Raw genomic sequence first — 20,873 nt, 5'->3', positions numbered from 1 at the left:
CTTATTTTGTTAAACTAAGAACTGACTTGTTGTTAAATGGGCCAGATAACATTTAAATTTGTGAATACATGCAGTTTGACTTTCAATGTTGAATTATCTCTAGTTATGTGCAACTAATCCCAGTATTATTAATAGGCATATTGGTATCAAAATTGCACTTAAGTCAATTAACTTTAATGTACATTAGTTGCATGATGTTTATTAAGTAATACTTTACATTCATCATTTCAAATTACTCCACCATTATTGCTACCACTAGCAATAACAAACCTGTATCCAGTAGTACTTCACACTGATATACAGCACACAACTTTCTGCAAGCACAACCCAGGTTTAGGTTGGTAACATTTTATAATTGCGCTGCTGGATGTTTTTTCACAGTTTTAGTGGTTATAGTATAAAAACTTCATATTGTGCTTGATAGTCTGCTGACATTCACTGAACTTAAATGACGAGAGGGCATTTGGGCAATGTATAATAGGTCCGTTTGCGTAAGTGACCGCCTTTGCGAAAATGGGGTATTTTTTAAGTTTGTAGATTAGTTGTCAAATACCCCCTTTCTTTTTTCCACTAGCTTTACATCTGAGAAATTTGAAAAAATGTTGACCTCTTAATACTTCAGAAATTTGTGCATTTAGTTCAGTTGAGCTAAAATCAGAGTTCTTGTTAGCTCAAGAACATTAGGGCATCAGTTCTTTCAGGACTGAATAGTTATTTTGTTTATAATAAAACTTTAAGCTCAGCTGAACTCAAACTTAATATATTAAAATACTGCTATCAGTTCTCTAAATAGTAAAAGCAAAGCAACTGCTCATTAGTGTATTTAAAAAAAAAACTTTACAAAGTTGTAACGTGCATCAAAAACAGTTTATTCACACATCACAAGCTGATATTTTTAAAACATTAATTTTGGTGTGTAGCTAGAAGCTGAACTGTTCCTGTGCTTAGGTTGCGCAGACTAAATGTAAGTGTCAAAGTGTGTGTGTCTTGAATACAGAATAGGAAAAAGGAGTCATCCTGAATTCTTGATATTTTGAGGATATTCTTTGAGAAGGAGGACCAACTTTAGTAGTTTTTGTGTTATAACACTGATGGAGCAATCATGATTTTTGTTCCATTTTGCCAGGACCACAATGCGCTCCTGCACCTGAAAATATGTTAAGATTGATTGAGATCATCAATCTGCTTCTTTTAAGTGAAGGCTTCATTACAGATAATTAGTATCGGATATTGTGGCACTGCATTATCTATGCTCATCTGAAGAGGTGAAGACCTATTACAATCCGTAAAGTGGGTAAATTATCCGAATATGGCTTGTGAGTGTCTGCAGTGCCTTCTGCAGGCAAGGACAGATAGTGTAGTGGTTATGTTACTGGACTAGTACTCCAGAGAACGCAAGTTCAAATCCCATCATGGAAGTTTGAGGATTTGAACTGGAAATAAAAAGTTGCTATCAATAAGTGACTATGAAGCTATCGGATCGTTGTAAAAGCCTAATGTCCTCTACAGAAGAAAACATTTGGTTCTTATCCTGTCTGGTCTTTACAATCCCACACCAATGTGGTTGACGCTTAACTGCCCTCAATTAGAAGGCCCTTCATCTCTTAGCGAAACTAGGGGTGGGTAATAAATGCCAGCCTTGCCAGCACCCACACTCTGAGAATGAATTAAAAGAAAACTGAAATCTGATGTACCTGCTGGGTTTTTACGACAATGATTTCAGATTTTTACGAATGATCCTTATTCAGCAATGATCATGAAATATGAGCAATGAGGGTTCTTACTGAATAAGGACATTCTCCATTTTCTCCTCTCATATTCGGGCTATTTTTAAATGAGTGTAGTATTTGGCAGTGGGAGCTCAACAGCTGCATTAGTTCTCTGAAATCAGGACTATGACCAGTCCATAATATTTTAATATTTGTTTTAATTCAGTTCCTTTTTATATTGTTAAAATTTTTTTTACTTTGATATCAGCCATTAACTGTTCTGGAGAAACAACCGGTTATCTTCATCAGATTTTGCCATACTGTTGACTGAGATATAGAATGGCCATTAATGCACACAACAAACCTAATCATAACTTTACTTGTATATACCCTCCAACATATGTAGACACTTCTAGTTTACTCTGTATTTTAGCAAGCAACAACAAAAGACTGCTAAAAGGTACCACCTAAGTTAATGTCTCTTACTGGGTACATCTCATTTGTACTTTTTTTTTATCTGCATGGTTAAAAAATAATTGGTGGTAGAAATTTAGTGGGTCAGCACAAACTAAACATTTTTAGGAACAACCTAACAAGCCTGACCTTTTTACAGAAATTAGTCCCACCTTACTTGCCTGCTCTGCAGAATTTCTGTTAATTGTTTCTTGAACCCATTTATGCTGTCTGCTTCAATGACCTTCCTTAGTAAATTATTCCAAAAGTTTTACATTTTGTGTGAGAAAACTCCTGACTCCCTTTTTTACATCTCTCTGCCTATCAAATACTTGATGGGTCAAAACTTCCTGAAGCTGGTATTGATCCAAACCTTTGGCTGCTTGCACAGGTAGTGCCCAGTTGTGTGCAACTGCAGCATTTTCTTTGGCCCTGACTTTACTTGCAGTCTGTTGTCACACCACCACCTTCCACCTTGAATAGTCCATGCTTTTCTCAAATGCATTCTAGGATGCGGGTGTCAAGGCCAGCATTTATTGCCCAACCTAGTTGCCCTGAGAAGATGGTGGTGGTTCAAGTGGTGTGCTAGGCCACTTCATAGAGTAGTTCAAGAGTCAACCATATTGGTGTGGAACTGGAGTCACATTTAGGCTAGACTGGGTAAGGACGGCAGGTTTCCTTCCGTAAAGGATATTCATGAACCAGCTGGGTTTTTACGACAATCTGATATTTTTACCGATGTCACCTCTTTATTTTCAAATTTTTTTAAAACTAAATTCAAATTCTGAAATTGGCGTGATGGAATTTGAACTGACATTCTCTGGATTATTAATCCAAGCCTCTGGGTTACTAGTTCAGTAATTTAACCATTGCAATACCGTACCCCTGTATTATACCCTTAGTTTTCCCTTCCTATGCTGAAACTGTCATCCACACTTTCAGCTTGAGGATCGCCTTCTCAAATACTCTCCTTGCTAGCTTCCCCATCTCCAGATCCTCTGTTGTTTCCTGTATGACTTTCAATAGCCTAGGTTGCATAATAGCAGCACTCAGTGACTTATCTACCTTTTTTGGAACCAATTCCTTTTCCACAGTTAACTCCATCAATTCTTTCATATCCTCCTTTAGTACACTATGTTGTCACTTCCACCATTTATAAAAATTGATGAAAAATAATGGTGTAATATCTCTCATGACATACCTTTATCCTCAATAATTAGGCTCCCTCTTTCATCACTGAGTGGTTCTATCCTCTCCAACTATTCTCTTATTTTTTAATTGCTTATAAAAGCCCTTTTTTGCTTTTATATTACCTGTGAGTCTTTGTTCATATTCACTTTTAGCCTTTCTAATTTCCTTTTTCACCTCCCTACTAAACTTTCCATATTCAGTGATATTATCTTTCATATTGTTAGCCCAAACTTTATTGTGTGCTTTCCTTTTTAATTTTCTGTTTAATTTTAACCTCCCTATCCATGGAACTCTATTTTGATGTGCATCCATTCACTTTATATGAATCTATTTATTTTGTACTCCATCCATCTCATATTTGAAGATTTCCCACTGCAGATTTGTCGATGTGTTTGCTAACTTTTCTGCCCACTTAATTTAGACCTTTTCATCTCACTGGACTTTTCTTTGTTTCCAGCCCAGGACCTTTATCTTTGAATCTTCATAATGCTTTTCTATTCTTACATTGAACCATAAGACCATAAGAGATAGGAGCAGGAGTAGGCCAAACCAAACTACTTTGTGATTACTATTTCCCAATGTTCTCGACTTTGCGATTGCTATTTCCCTATGTTCTCCAGTTCTCATCAGTGATTTGTCGGAAGCAGTCCTGGATGCATTCTAAAAAGCATTCCCCACTTTGACCACATTCATTATCTTTATCTTTATTTCAGTCTGTTTTGGGATCAATTTAAAATCGCCCCAGGCGTACCTAAAAATGAGGTGCCAACCTGGTGAAGCTACAACTCAGGACTACATGCATGCTAAACAGCGGAAGCAACATGCTATAGACAGAGCTAAGCGATTCCACAACCAATGGATCAGATCAAAGCTCTGCAGTCCTGCCACATCCAGTCGTGAATGGTGGTGGACAATTAAACAACTAACGGGAGGAGGAGGCTCTGCAAACATCCCCATTCTCAATGATGGCGGAGTCCAGCACGTGAGTGCAAATGACAAGGCTGAAGCGTTTGCAACCATCTTCAGCCAGAAGTGCCGAGTGGATAATCCATCTCAGCCTCCTCCCGATATCCCCACCGTCACGGAAGCCAGTCTTCGGCCAATTCGATTCACTCCACGTGATATCAAGAAACGGCTGAGTGCACTGGATACAGCAAAGGCTATGGGCCCCGACAACATCCCAGCTGTAGTGCTGAAGACTTGTGCTCCAGAACTAGCTGTGCCTCTAGCCAAGCTGTTCCAGTACAGCTACAACACTGGCATCCACCCGACAATGTGGAAAATTGCCCATGTATGTCCTGTCCACAAAAAGCAGGACAAATGCAATCCGGCCAATTACCGCCCCATCAGTCTACTCTCAATCATCAGCAAAGTGATGGAAGGTGTCGTCGACAGTGCTATCAAGCGGCACTTACTCACCAATAACCTGCTCACCGATGCTCAGTTTGGGTTCCGCCAGGACCACTCGGCTCCAGACCTCATTACAGCCTTGGTCCAAACATGGACAAAAGAGCTGAATTCCAGAGGTGAGGTGAGAGTGACTGCCCTTGACATCAAGGAAGCATTTGACCGAGTGTGGCACCAAGGAGCCCTAGTAAAATTGAAGTCAATGGGAATCAGGGGGAAAACTCTCCAGTGGCTGGAGTCATACCTAGCACAAAGGAAGATGGTAGTGGTTGTTGGAGGCCAAGCATCTCAGCCCCAGGGCATTGCTGCAGGAGTTCCTCAGGGCAGTGTCCTTGGCCCAACCATCTTCAGCTGCTTCATCAATGACCTTCCCTCCATCATAAGGTCAGAAATGGGGATGTTCGCTGATGACTGCACAGTGTTCAGTTCCATTCGCAACCCCTCAGATAATGAAGCAGTCCGAGCCCGCATGCAGCAAGATCTGGACAACATCCAGGCTTGGGCTGATAAGTGGCAAGTAACATTCGCGCCAGATAAGTGCCAGGCAATGACCATCTCTAACAAGAGAGAGTCTAACCACCTCCCCTTGACATTCAACGGCATTACCATCGCCGAAACCCCCACCATCAACATCCTGGGGGTCACCATTGACCAGAAACTTAACTGGACCAGCCATATAAATACTGTGGCTACGAGAGCAGGTCAGAGGCTGGGTATTCTGCGGCGAGTGACTCACCTCCTGACTCCCCAAAGCCTTTCCACCATCTACAAGACACAAGTCAGGAGTGTGATGGAATACTCTCCACGTGCCTGAATGAGTGCAGCTCCAACAACACTCAAGAAGCTCGACACCATCCAAGATAAAGCAGCCCGCTTGATTGGCACCCCATCCACCACCCTAAACATTCACTCCCTTCACCACCGGCGCACTGTGGCTGCAGTGTGCACCATCCACAGGATGCACTGCAGCAACTCGCCAAGGCTTCTTCGACAGCACCTCCCAAACCCGCGACCTCTACCACCTAGAAGGACAAGGGCAGCAGGCGCATGGGAACAACACCAGCTGCACGTTCCCCTCCAAGTCACACACCATCCCGACTTGGAAATATATCGCCGTTCCTTCATTGTCGCTGGGTCAAAATCCTGGAACTCCCTTCCTAACAGCACTGTGGGAGAACCGTCACCACACGGACTGCAGCGGTTCAAGAAGGCGGCTCACCACCACCTTCTCAAGGGCAATTAGGGATGGGCAATAAATGCCGGCCTTGCCAGCGACGCCCACATCCCGTGAACGAATAAAAAAAATAAAAAATGCCATTGCCCTGTTGTTCTTGCATATCTCTCTGAACTGTCAGTAGATCTATACCTTTGTCTTATCTCTACTGTTTGGTGGCCTGTAATGCACATTAAGAATTGTACCATTCCCCTTCCCCTTCCTCTTTTGTAACTCTTCATGTCTTAATGCAGCCCTCGAGATCACCCTTGCATTCTTGCACTGTGGTAGAATCCTTTACTAACACTGCCACCTCACCCCTTTTTCCCTCCCTATCTCTCATGGGAACATAGGAATAGAGTAGGCCATTCAGCCCCTCTTGCATGTTCCACCATTCTGTTAGCTAATGGCTGATCTATACCTCAGCCTCATTTATCTGCTTTTGTTCCATATTTCTCGATACCCTCACTTATCAAATATTATCGATCTCAGTCTTGAAGACTTCAATTCACACAGCATCCATAGCCTTTTGGGGAGAGTGTGCCAGATTTACACTACTGTGTGAAAAAGTGTTCCTAATTTCACTCCTAAATGGCCTAGTTCTAATTTTATGATGATGCCCACTTGTTCTGGATTCCCCCACCAGAGGAAATAGTTTCTCTGTATCTACCCTATCGAATCCCGTTATCATTTTAAAGACCTAGATTAGATCACTCCTCCACCATCTAAACTCATGAGAATACAAGCCAAGTTTATGCAATCTGTCATAATTAAACCTTTAAGCTCCGGTATTATTCTGGTGAATCTGCACTGTACCCCCTCCAAGGCCAGTTATCTTTCCTGAGGTGTGGTGCCCAAAAATGTACACAGTATTGGGACTGATCAAGGCTCTGTACAACTGAAGCATCACTTACAAATTTTTGTATTCCAGCTCCCTTGAGATAAAGGGCAACATTCCATTAGCCTTTTTAAATTACCTTTTGCACCTCTGCATTAGCTTTTAGTGTTTTGTGTACATGGACGCCTAAATCTCTTTGCTCCTCCACAGTTTCTAGTCTGAAATTATGATCAGGAATATTAAATTCCTAGTCCTGTCCAAATTTAAGCTGGCCTTTATATCTAGAGGACTAGAGTACAAGGGGGCAGAAGTTATGCTGCAGCTATACAAAACCCTGGTTAGACCGCACCTGGAGTACTGTTAGCAGTTCTGGGCACCGCACCTTCGGAAGGACATATTGGCCTTGGAGGGAGTGCAGCATAGCTTTACTAGAATGATACCCGGACTTCAAGGGTTAAGTTACGAGGAGAGATTACACAAATTGGGGTTGTATTTTCTAGAGTTTCGAAGGTTAAGGGGTGATCTGATCGAAGTTTATAAGATGTTAAGGGGAACAGATAGGGTGGATAGAGAGAAACTATTTCCGCTGGTTGGGGATTTTAGCAGTAGGGGGCACAGTCTAAAAATTAGAGCCAGACCTTTCAGGAGCGAGATTAGAAAACATTTCTACACACAAAGGGTGGTAAAAGTTTGGAACTCTCTTCCGCAAACGGCAATTGATACTAGCTCAATTGCTAAATTTAAATCTGAGATAGATAGCTTTTTGGCAACCAAATGTATTAAGGGATATGGGCCAAAGGTAGGTATATGGAGTTAGATCACAGATCAGCCATGATCTTATCAAATGGTGGAGCAGGCACAAGGGACTGAATGGCCTACTCATGTTCCTTTGTTCCTAATTATTATAGCTACAATATCGTTCCATAGTTACTAATATTTCTAGCTCGAATTTTGCATTGAGTGCTATGTGCCTTCGTATACATACCACTCAATCCTGGCTCCAATTTTTTGGAATGTTGATCGTTACTCTTTTTCCTGGCCTCTTTTTTTGATAACCCACAGCCCTTTTACAACAGTGTTTTTATCTCTCACTGCCTCTTAGCCTCTTTCTTTTGGTTTATCCAATGATAGAAATTTCTCACTATTTATTTCAGCTAAGCCATCTGCTATTCCAGTAGCTTAATTAATCCAGCTCTCCCTCTCTAATCTCAATTGTAAACAATTTTACAACACCAAGTTATAGTCCAGCAATTTTATTTTAAATTCACAAGCTTTCGGAGGCTTCCTCCTTCGTCAGGAAGGAGGAAGCCTCCGAAAGCTTGTGAATTTAAAATAAAATTGCTGGACTATAACTTGGTGTTGTAAAATTGTTTACAATTGTCAACCCCAGTCCATCACCGGCATCTCCACATCATCTCTAATCTCAAACCTAGACTTTCTTCACCAGTGCTATATTGGTTTAACCCCCCCCCACCGCTTTATTTAACCAATCCACAAAACATTGCCGATTCAGTTATTCCAAAAATCACTTCCATGCCCCAACAATGTGAATCCTTCCCTTCTGCACTGGCTCTGCAGTGACATGTTGACCCTCCTAATCTTCCTCTCCTTAACCTATCCAGCATCTAGCACAGGAAACAATCTGGAGATTACAATTCTTGATGTTTTGTTTTTCAGCTTAGTATCTAACTTCTTAAACTCCCTTTGCAAGACCCCAAATGTGTTACTATCTGTCATTACTTATAATGTGGATCAACTTTTTTGGATGCTTTACCCCCTATCCAGAAGTTTTTACACCCATGATATCCTTCACCCTGGCACTAGGGAGGTAACATAGCATTCAGGACTCTGTCATGACACTTTTTTTTAAAAAAAGGTTGTCTATTCCCCTGACTATAGAATCCCCCACTACTATCACTCTCCTATTCGTGTACTGTACCTCCTTCTCACCCATTGCTCCACGATGCTGCACTATTGCTCCGGCCCTCCCTCCTCTGAGTTACTGTCATTGTCTGCCTCATACTTGTCCAACACTAAATATCTGTTGGACAGTTCCAGTATCTGAGGTACACTGCACTTATGTGTCTTGTCTCTCTCTGCTGCCCCTGCTGATGGTCACCCACTTTTCCACATTATCCCTGTGTCCTGAACTGTTTCACACTACCTCTTGGGTGACCACATTCTGGAAAGTATGACCGAGAAACTCATCCTCTCTGATGCTGCAGTGTGCAGCCAATTGCTGCTCAAGCACAGAGATCGTCTGCACCAAAGACTCAATTTTTCAACATGTAATGCAAATATGCTTCCCCTGGATACATTGAGAATCCATGATAGCCCACATATTGCACTCCACATATATAACAAGGCTTCCCTACATTGCCAACCCTTTGTGTGTAACTTTGTAAAATGTAGGTTTTGTTAGCCTGAATACCCACTATCGCCCGACATTCGAGAATCAAACTCCTTTCACTGACTTCACACGTATTAATTTTAGGATAAAATTCTGTACAATTAGGCTGAACTTCCACTGAGGCTAAACTCCTCACTTTTGCAGCCCTAAATTGAGCTTTTGCTACTTGGCTTCAATATATACTGCCAATCAGAGAACAGCTATTACCTATTACAACTTCAAACCAGCTCAATTTATGCACCTAATAAACAAATTTAAACAGCTCCATTTTAGCTGTTCAGTAATGGAAGTAAATTAAAATAAATTTAAAACTCCAAATACGGTAAATGTATAAATGAAAATTTAAATATTTATGTACCAATCAGTCCCACTGTGGCAAAGCTCCATTTAATTCTTGCTTCTTGCGATTCATGATGCACAGCAATTGTCTCCCACTTGTGAACCACATGATTAGGTCAGAAGTGCTATCACAATTTATTTTATTGGTGAATAGAGTCGAATACTCTTAAAAGCTCTTTCCCATATATTTTTGTGTAAAAAGTCGATGGAAAAATGTTGCTGTTAATTGTGTAGTTTGGAGTTATCATCAATCATCAGTTTGCATAATTATAATTTTTATAGATTAGATGGAGCTTTGGGTTGCAACTGAAGGGGAGTCACAAGGACCTAAAGTTCTTTACATCAATGACTCAAATAGTGCATTTAGTGCTTTTTTTTAAAAAAGTGACTTCTTCCCCCCCCTCAATCAGCTGTTTTGGAATTAAAAGCTTTGGGTACATAATGGACAAGAGGATACATCTTGTGTTAATGTCCCAAATCTAGTTTCCCATAAATTGAATGTTGAAACATGCTGTTCTCTGTTTGTAATCTATAGGATGTGAATTACTTTAACAGTAAATTTTGGAGCAGTGCATTCAGTTCCCCATTTTAGTTTTGACTAGATCATCTAGGAGAGTTTTCAAGTGGAGGTCAACTTCTTCCTTTCCCCGCAGATGGAAAGAAAAATTGGATGGTCAAGCTTGTGCATTTTCACGATGGAAAGTTACAAAAAATCATAGATGTGCAAACCTGATGGGCTGCTACTGACCCCCCTCCCCCTTAGTTGGGTTGCTGTACATTGTTGGGGCACTAAAAGCATTGGTGACAAGGGAGGAGATGTAAACCAACAAAAAAAAATTAAGGCAAATTTTGGGTGTTCCCATGACAGATATTTTGTTGAAAATTTTCCTTCTCCCAGATTTTAAAATGCAATTTGAACTTTTAACCATGTAATCCTCAGTACATTTGATCACAGAAGATATTAGTAATAGTGATTCCTCTTGAAATTATGTTTTTTCTAACCATTGCCCAAAAGATAAATTGCACAACCATGGAGGTTGAACCTGTTATTATTCCCTGCAAATTGAATTTGTATTCTCAGCTGCATCGGGTTAGAGGAAAAAATAGAGGGTAAGACTACAAATAGTATCTGATTACAAAGTAATTTTACCCGACCTCTTAAGGGGTATTATCAGCCAACAACTGTGCATGGTCGGGACCTAAAGATCTTTAAATAGGGCTATAGGAGCTTTAACATCCACCTGGAATGTGTGGATGGGGCTTTAGTTTAGTTCAGAGGAGCTTGAACCCAAATTCTTCTGACTTAGAGGCAAGAATGCTTCCACTGGACCAAGCTGACGCTTGTACTAAGCCAAACTGACACTCGGCTGTCCTGATGCTAACTAACCCTGTAACGACAACTTGCATTTATAAAAGTGTCATTAATGCAGAAAATCATTGCAAAATGCTTCATAGAGAGACATGAGGAAAACTGATGCCCATCCAAAGAAGGAAAGATTAGGCGAGGTAAACAAAAGCCAGATCAAGGAGGTGGGTTTTAAGGAGCATCTTAAAGGATGAGATGGAGAGGTGAAGGGGTTTAAGGAGGGAATTCCAGAGATTGGAACCCAGATGGCTGAAGGCATAGGCGTCAATGGTGGGGTGGAGGGAGGGATGTACAAAAGGTGGGAGTCAGAGGAACGGAGAGTTTGTGGGGGGAGCTTTGTAGTGCTGAAGCAGGATAGAGATGGGGTGAGGGGTTTGGTAAGATCTTATGAACATGAGAATTTTAAAATTGAAGGATTGGGAGCCAATGCTTACTCATCAGTGCGGACAAACGATGGGCAACAACAATAATATTGAGAGAACACTTTAACGTAGAAAAACATTCCAAGATGCTTCAGAGGCACACTCTATGGGATAGGATGTGGGCAGCAGAGCTTTGGTTGGCTGAAGATTATGGGAGATGGCCCGGAAAGCATTGGAGTCATAAGAAATAGGAGCAGGAGTAGGCCAATCGGCCCCTCGAGCCTGCTCCGCCATTCAATAAGATCATGGCTGATCTGATCCTAACCTCAAATCTAAATTCATGTCCAATTTCCTGCCCGCTCCCCGTAACCCCTAATTCCCTTTACTTCTAGGAAACTGTCTATTTCTGTTTTAAATTTATTTAATGATGTCGCTTCCACAGCTTCCTGGGGCAGCAAATTCCACAGACCTACTACCCTCTGAGTGAAGAAGTTTCTCCTCATCTCAGTTTTGAAAGAGCAGCCCCTTATTCTAAGATTATGCCCCCTCGTTCTAGTTTCACCCATCCTTGGGAACATCCTTACCGCATCCACCCGATCAAGCCCCTTCACAACCTTATATGTTTCAATAAGATCGCCTCTTATTCTTCTGAACTCCGATGAGTAGAGTCCCAATCTACTCAACCTCTCCTCATATGTCCGCCCCCTCATCCCCGGGATTAACCGAGTGAACCTTCTTTGTACTGCCTCGAGAGCAAGTATGTCTTTTCTTAAGTATGGACACCAAAACTGTATGCAGTATTCCAGATGCGGTCTCACCAATACCTTATATAATTGCAGCAATACCTCCCTGTTTTTATATTCTATCCCCCTAGCAATAAAAGCCAACATTCCGTTGGCCTTCTTGATCACCTGCTGCACCTGCATACTAACTTTTTGATCTTCTTGCACTAGGACCCCCAGATCCCTTTGTACTGCAGTACTTTCCAGTTTCTCGCCATTAAGATAATAACTTGCTCTCTGATTTTTCCTGCCAAAGTGCATAACATCACATTTTCCAACATTGTATTGCATCTGCCAAATCTCCGCCCACTCACCCAGCCTGTCTATATCCCCTTGTAGGTTTTTTATGTCCTCCTCACTCTCTACTTTCCCTCCCATTTTTGTATCATCTGCAAACTTTGATATGTTACACTCGGTCCCCTCCTCCAAATCGTTAATATAGATTGTAAAGAGTTGGGGACCCAGCACCGACCCCTGCGGAACACCACTGGCTACTGGTTGAGAATTAACCATTTATCCCAACTCTCAGCTTCCTGTTAGATAACCAATCCTCCACCCATGCCAGAATATTACCCCCAATCCAGTGATTCTTTATCTTGAGCAATAATCTTTTATGTGGCACCTTGTCGAATGCCTTCTGGAAGTCTAAATACACTACGTCCACTGGTTCCCCTTTATCCACCCTGTACGTTATGTCCTCAAAGAACTCAAGCAAATTTGTCAGACATGACTTCCCCTTCGTAAAGCCATGCTGACTTTGACCTATTAAATTATGTTTATCCAAATGTTCCGCTACGGTCTCCTTAATAATAGACTCCAAAATTTTACCCACCACAGATGTTAGGCTAACTGGTCTATAATTTCCAGCCTTCTGCCTACTACCCTTTTTAAATAAGGGTGTTACATTAGCAGTTTTCCAATCTGCTGGGACCTTTGCCGAGTCCAGAGAATTTTGGAAAATTATTACCAAAGCATCCACAATCCCTACTGCTACTTCCCTCAAGACCCTAGGATGTAAGCCATCAGGTCCAGGGGATTTTTCCGCCTTGAGTCCCATTAATTTACTGAGTACCAATTCCTTAGTGATTTTAATCGTATTTAGCTCCTCCCCCCACCTCGTTCCCCCTGTTTGTCCAGTGTTGGGATATTCTTAGTGTCCTCTACCGTAAAGACTGAAACAAAATATTTGTTCAGCATTTTTGCCATCTCCATGTTTCCCACCATTAATTTCCCGGTCTCATCCTCTAAGGGACCTACGTTTGCCTTAGTCACCCTTTTTCTTTTTATATAACTGTAGGAACTCTTGCTATCTGTTTTTATATTCTTTGCTAATTTATTTTCATAATCTATCATCCCTTTCTTAATCAATCCTTTAGTTACTTTTTGCTGTCTTTTGAAGACTTCCCAATCTTCTATCCTCCCACTAAGTTTGGCTACCTTATATGTCCTTGTTTTTAGTCGGATACTATCCTTAATTTCTTTACTTAGCCACGGATGGCTGTCATTTCTTTTACACCCTTTTTTCCTCAGTGGAATATATTTTTTTTGAAAGTTGTAAAATAACTCCTTGAATGAACACCACTGCTCACGTACCGTCTTACCCTTTAATCTATTTTCCCAGTCCACTTTAATCAATTCCGCTCTCATACCATCATAGTCTCCTTTATTCAAGCTCAGTACGTTTGTTTGAGAACCAACCTTCTCACCCTCTAATTGGATATGGAATGTAACCATGTTATGGTCACTCATTCCAAGGGGATCCTTAACTAGGACATTATTAATTAATCCTGGCTCATTACACAGGACCAGGTCCAAGGTTGCTTGTCCCCTTGTAGGATCAGTTACATACTGCTCAAGAAATCCATCCCTAATACACTCAATAAACTCTGCCTCAAGGTTGCCCTGCCCAATTTGATTTGTCCAGTTAATATGATAGTTAAAATCCCCCATAAGTATAGCTGTTCCCTTATTACATGCCCCGACTATTTCCTGATTAATACTTCTTCCAGCAGAGTTGCAACTATTAGGAGGCCTATATACTATGCCCACTAGTGTTTTTTTCCCCCTTATTATTCCTTATCTCTACCTAAACTGTTTCATTATCCTGATCCTTTGTCCCAATATAATTTCTCTGTATTACAGTGATTCCTTCCTTTATTAACATAGCCACCCCACCTCCCCTTCCTTCCTGCCTGTCCTTCCTGATTGTTAAATACCCTGGCATATTTAATTCCCAGTCGTTGTCACCCTGCAGCCATGTTTCTGTAATGGCCACAAGATCATACCCATACGTAGTTATTTGTGCCGTTAACTCATTCATTTTGTTACGAATGCTACGTGCATTCAGATAAAGAACTTTCAAATATGTTTTGTTCCTGCTTTTTCCTTTTTTAACACTTTACCTTTTACTCCATACCTTCTGTCCCTTCCTGACACACTTTCCTCTGTCTCCCTGCTCAGGTACCCAACCCCCTGCCACAGCTTTGATGCTGGGTTAATCGCCTTACGCCTTCTAGTTTTTATTTTATCTGTCGTGCCTAAAGTACACTTTCTTTCCGCTGCTCTACGCTTTTCTCTTTCACTTGTTCTTGAACAACTGTTTGTACTATTTGTATTGTAGATTTCCCCTGGGTCTTCCCCTCTCTTGCTGCTCTCAATTTTATTCCCTTCTGACTCCCCACTCAGGTTCCCATCCCAATGGAGTCTAGAAATGAGGATTTCAGCAGCAGGTGTGGCAGAGGTGGGTGATGTCACAAGTGGAAGTAGGTCTTTGTGATGGAGAGGATATAGGAACGGAAGCTCAGCTGAGGGTGCAACAGAACACCAAGGTTGTGAATGGTCTGGTTCAGCCTGAGGTAGTGTTACAAATTGAATAGCCAGATGGTGAAGGATAGAATACTAGAGCCTGGTCTTCAGTTGCTTCCAAGCCTTTATTCACATATAGCTCAACATTACACACCCTCCTACAAATGGATATGAGTCCCCAATTGATACCCACCACCTGAATACAATTAACACTAATTGATATAAATCACATAGATACAATTAACAGTAGTGTCCAGAGAGGGGAATGGAGTTGGTCACTAGTGTATGAAGTTTGTGGTAGGAGCTGAAGAGAATGGCTTTGAATGAATAAAGATAAAAACAGTTGGATTGTGATGTGTATTTGTATCCAAATGTGTTTTTAGTACCTCTGGCATTATGTGTTCACTAAAATATTAAAATCAATGAGTAAGCATTAATACAAGGTGGGTTAAGCACTGATATTAATGACAACTTGAAAATAAGAGGGCCAACCATCAGCCCTGTGTATTGGCCTATGGAGGCAGTAATTTACCTTGGGATGACGTTTAACCATAGTCTGATCTATCGTAACTGCGGGGGTCTCTGCAAAGAATGCATCATCACTTATTAAGAAACTAGCTGGCACTACCTGGGCACAAATACCCTTATTTTATTTTGCTGCTGTTTTGCTTGTGTTTTTCCATAAGCTTCAGCTCTGCAAATCTGTTCCCCATTAGCACCTGCCTTTTAAAAAAAACACAGTAGATATCAACTAGTGATTAATTATATATTTTAAATAAACTGTTAAGAAATCTTATAGAAATTGAATAACATTGACAGTGGGGTTTTTTTACAAAAGAATTGGTAGAGATTTTCTCTTTCTTTTCTCACTCATACGAGACTATAATGGATAAAGGAAATGACAGACTTGTTAAATGAATGCTTTGTATCCGTTTCACAACGGAGGAAGTGGACAAAATACCAGTGATATAAGGGAACCTAAAAAGAAGTTAAAGGAAGGAACTTACTAGATTTAATACAAGACAGAAATTGATAATGGAGAAAATAATGGGACTTAAGATAGACAATCTTCAGGAATTGACTGTTTCTACCCCAGGGTATTAAAAGAAATAGGTGAGGAAATTGGAGATGTATTACTCATAATTTTCCAAAGCTCTCTAGATTCAGGAATTGTGTCTTTTGTATTGGAAAATTACAAATGTCACTCCATTATTTAAGAAGGAAGGGAGGAAGAAACCTGGTAACTATAGACCTGCCACTTTAACATCAATCATGGGGAAGTTACTGGAATCTGTTATCAGAGACAGAGTGACTAAGCACTTGAACACGTATGTGCTTGACCATCCGGATTCTTTCCCCTCAGTCTGGTTCAGTAATAACTGAAGTCGAATACATTTTAAAGTTCAACACATCTTTAATAGCAGGGTTCTTAGTCTGCAGCATTGATTTGGACTCCTGATAGAGTCCCTCTATGCTGGCAGAGCAAGAACAAAAACATACAGAAATCCACACGTTTTTATACAAATCAATAGGGTTGGAACATACTTAACGAGGGTCAACACCAATCATAAGCCGGGCATAGGTTGCCATGCGAGGTTACATTATTTCCGGCCAATCATAAATAATCATGTGCTGACCATGTTGCTGTTAGACATCAAAGGGGATAACTTCCTCACTTTCCAACTTGGAATGTTCTTCCCTGTTCCTTCTGTTCCTTATCTCCCAACCTGGAATGTCTTTCAACTTTGGCTAAGCTCGTTACCTATATTGATCTGCCATAAACATGGAGACATTCAGACCAGTCCTTGAATCACATCAAAGACTCTACATTGATAAGACCATGCAAACCTGCTGACTACGCAAACATATGGCCCAGCAGGAGGGCCAGGCCACTTGTATCAATCTCAGTTACTAACTAATTAACCCTTTCTAACCATTTTGCATTCTGCTTCTTTGCCACGTAGACATTTTAATATTTTACCGAAAACTGACCACGTAGGGATTCTCATTCCCCCCTTTTATCATTTCATGATAACCAATTATTACGGTGCTCACTGGTTCTGCAGGTTCTGCAGTGCAGCAACATTTACGTAAGCAATAAACTATAAGAATTATAACAATGAATATGACTAGCCCTTGAACTAGAGAAGTCCCAATGGAACACAGACATGTTTCATCAATACGCCTTTGTATCTTATCTGTTCTCAGGAACAGACTCCTTCTAAACATCTCTCAAGTAAGCTGCGAATGTCCTTGGTCAGCTAAACCTATTCATGTTAGTTTGAAAAGGCTAACATAGTCAAATATCCTATGGTGATTTATATTTTGTTTCCAGCCTAACTATCCCTTAATCCAAATTCTCCCTACAATATCCCATTAGATGCTGTACCTCATCTTAACCAGGTTCCCTTCGTGTTGGCCACCAGTCCGGGTGGAAGAGAGGCAGAGCATCTGATAATCCTATCAAACTATAATTGTCTTCCCTTTTACATGCACCTTACCCCAGCGGGTGCTACTCCCGGTACCATTAAGATGTGTTCTTAGTTGAAACCACAGAGACAATGGGGACATTCTCACCCAGGCTCTGTTTTACTATCTTTGCCAAACCCTTCATCCTCTGCTTACATTTATTACATGCAATGAAAATCAAGAAGCACATTACAACAAACTGCACTACGACTAATACATATGAAATTAATCTAATCCAAGGATGGATCTGTATATTCAGTCCCAAATTCCAGAGGTCATTTCACCAGGTGGTGACTTTAATTTGGTCAATGTCATGCTTAATGTTGTTATTGTCCTGTTGTAGGTTATAATAAACCTTCTGGGAGAGGCGTATCTCCATTCGCAATGCTTTCAAGTATTTAGGCAACAGGGGTGTCAGATACCCAAATGTGTCCTGATATTCTTTTAAGTCCTTTCTGACATTCTCAGAAACTTGTACGGTGGTGAGGTTATGCCGGTGTATCTCTACCAGTTCCTCGGGTCCAATCCGAACCAGGACTTCAGAAATGGAGTAGAATTCTGGACTTAAAATATCACAAGTTAGATTGGCATATTTAAACGTTTTCAAATTAGTTGTAACACAGTATTCGCCCTCTCCGGCATATACCACTTAAGTGGGTTTTAGATCCGCCTCTAGGACCTCCATGGTACAGTTAATATCCCGATTGGTACCGGTATTATTAAACCCACACTGTGCTTCTAGGCTGTGTCCAACACTATGTGGACACACAGTGACAGCATGTCTAGTAACACATCCCTTTAATTTTGTTCCAGCCAATCAGCTTAAATCTACGTCCTCTAGTTCTTGAACCCTCTGCTAGGGGAAACAGGTACTTCCTGTCTACTTTATCTGGGCCCCTCATAATCTTGTAATTTTGTATCCATCGTGCGGATATCTTCTAAATATTGTTTCTCCCAATTTTATTGTTAACTGATGGGAACCTAACCCGGAATTTTGGAAATCCAAATTACTGTGTCCCTCTTTACTTTAATTTCAGGCCTTTTGATTGATACCAGTGTTTCCTGACTCTTTCATTAATTAGTTGGTTTCTCTATGGACCATGTGTCAGTGCCTTGTTTAAAAGGATTTCTCACTCGCCTGGACCACATTAACCATTTTCCTGTTGTGCTGTTGTCAAGTAACTGAGCCTGTCTGAGACTCATTCTTCACTGTATCTTCTTCATGTATCTCCGCATACTAGCAGCATCTCATAGGAATGAGCTTAGTGTTCTTGGATATTAACTTTCTGCTGGCCAGTCTCTTCTTCCTCATGGTATTTCCAAACATTTTCCATGGCACACATCATATGACCTGTAGGATTCAGTCCTGTAAAAGCAACTGGTTTGTTTAAAGAGTGGTTGCAATAGCTCACCAGGCCATAGGCCTTTGTAATCATGTTCTTCATCCTGATATTCTTTTCAGATGATGGCAACATACATTTGTATCTTTTATGTCCACTGTAGCCATTCTTAGGTTTTCAGGTTATCTTATCAAAAAGATCAGGGGTGTCTAGAGTGCTTATCTCCCCCTGCATGGTCCCGATGTCAGGGTAGTGGCCAGGCTATTGAGTGTAGTTTTCTCATTATTCATTATAGGCAAGGACACAAATATCTCCACGAGAAAGCTATCAATTTACTATTCTCAACTACACTTTCCTGACTTCCACTAGATTGTATATTTATGCCAGATTGATTTTTTTTATCATGCCCAATTCAATGACTTTAGAGAAATTCCCATATCTCCCCACCTCGAGCATTCTGTCTCGGAAGACAACAAATAGGTTAAAACAAAACAAATCAAAATGTTTTCAAAAGAAGAGAATCAGGTTGATATCACCACGCTGTGACATTTGGTATCCGCTGATGTCTGCAGCTAAAGTCTTAAATCTTTAACACCACTGGATCGTTTCCTGCACCAAATTTCTCCAGCAAAGGTTGCACCGTAACTTTGTAACTACTCTTGGTAATCCTGCACCATCAACACTCACGTGGTCCCAAAAAAAACCAGGGTCACCTGTTTTAAAAGAAACACAGAAAATCCATTGCGGCTCTTCTTGAGAGCCCAAGTGATTAATTTGTCAAATCATCATTTATTATTTATTTATCCAAAGGAATAATCCCTATACCCGAAACAAATTTAGAAAACAAAACAGGAGAGAGAATTTGCCTAGTTCCACTCTCTCCCTCTCTCTGAAGCACGCAGCCTGTCTGAAATAAACACTGTCTCTTCCACATGCAGATGTACGCAGGGCTGCAGACTGGAATTTCTAACTCCAAGTCCTAATCTCTGTGTTTTCAAGATGTAACCACATTAAGCAGATATCATTAGCAGCCGCCTGCTAAGATACGTTATATTCCTCTTTTATTAATTTATTAATAGTTTGGGCATGTGTTTCTAGAACTGTAGCTATCCTTTGCAAATATATGGTCAGCATTTGATCCTCAGACAATTCCTTATCTGTATTTTCATTTATCTTTTAATATATCTTTAATGCGAGACCCTAAATCTCTGACCTTTTGATCTAATGTTGTCAAATCAATGGTGTTAACAACTGAGGCAAAGGCAGTTGCTATATCACTTATCACAGATCTTTACGTCTCCATATTTGCCTATCTCTTTTTACGATGTCCACCTCCATTCCATGTCGCTCTTTGTTTTAACACTTGAGTTAGGAGGTGTTGATCTAATTGTTGAGTTTTCTTAGCAGTCTCAATGCGAGTTATATAATTTGTCAGGGAAGGTCTCCCCTCTTTGGTCAGATCTTGTATTCTACTATTAATTTCAAATAAAATTGAATAGCCCCAGAACTTGTCAAAACTTCCTTATCATACTGTGGCAGGGTAAAACTGATAGGTGTTTAGTACCCTGTGTCAGTACATAGCTCAAGTAATGGACTTCCAATTGTCTAACCTATGCTTCCTTTTCATATGATTTGTTTTACATTCCTTTCTTATCAATTTTTCACTGTAGCATGAAAACTTATATCTCAGTCAATTGTAGCCTTTGGCATTTCCGAGTGATTGGGACAATTTTACTAATATAACCTATACCAATTATTACCTCATGTTCACCTGTGTAATGGTTAGCCTCAGACAGTTCTCAACCGACTGGGTCATTTCTATCTGTTTGAACTGCTCTTGGCATGACAGTCTGGCTTCTTGGGATGGAAGGGGTTAACATTAACTTGCTCTTGTGGTAGGAGTAACTTGATCCTTCTCCCTTTTGAGATTAAGTTCCCACCTTCAAAATTTCACTTCACACAGGTTTGACTGATTTTGTTACTTCTCACATTTGTGGATTGCTTTACACTATATTTTTGCACACTATTTTTTCACATACTTTTAGTGGATCTGATTATAATCAACGCTCCGAGCTGTTCCAGCTTTCCGACTTTTCCTATCACGGTGATACCAGATAGTTTTTTTAATCTATCCCGTTAATTTTTAACCTCTTTTTAAACCACAGCCAATCACAAAATAAACATTCAAA

At 40.5% G+C, this 20,873-nt stretch overlaps 1 protein-coding gene across 1 annotated transcript in view; it reads left to right on the top strand.

Annotated features, from left to right (window-relative positions):
- Positions 1-20,873, top strand: part of LOC137322907 (cullin-5) — an 82,979-nt gene that overhangs the window by 1,803 nt on the left and 60,303 nt on the right. The window lies entirely within an intron of this gene.

This window comes from Heptranchias perlo, chromosome 6, assembly GCF_035084215.1.
Source record: "Heptranchias perlo isolate sHepPer1 chromosome 6, sHepPer1.hap1, whole genome shotgun sequence".
Lineage (NCBI taxonomy): Eukaryota > Metazoa > Chordata > Chondrichthyes > Hexanchiformes > Hexanchidae > Heptranchias > Heptranchias perlo.
This window is presented reverse-complemented; position numbering and strand designations above follow the sequence as displayed.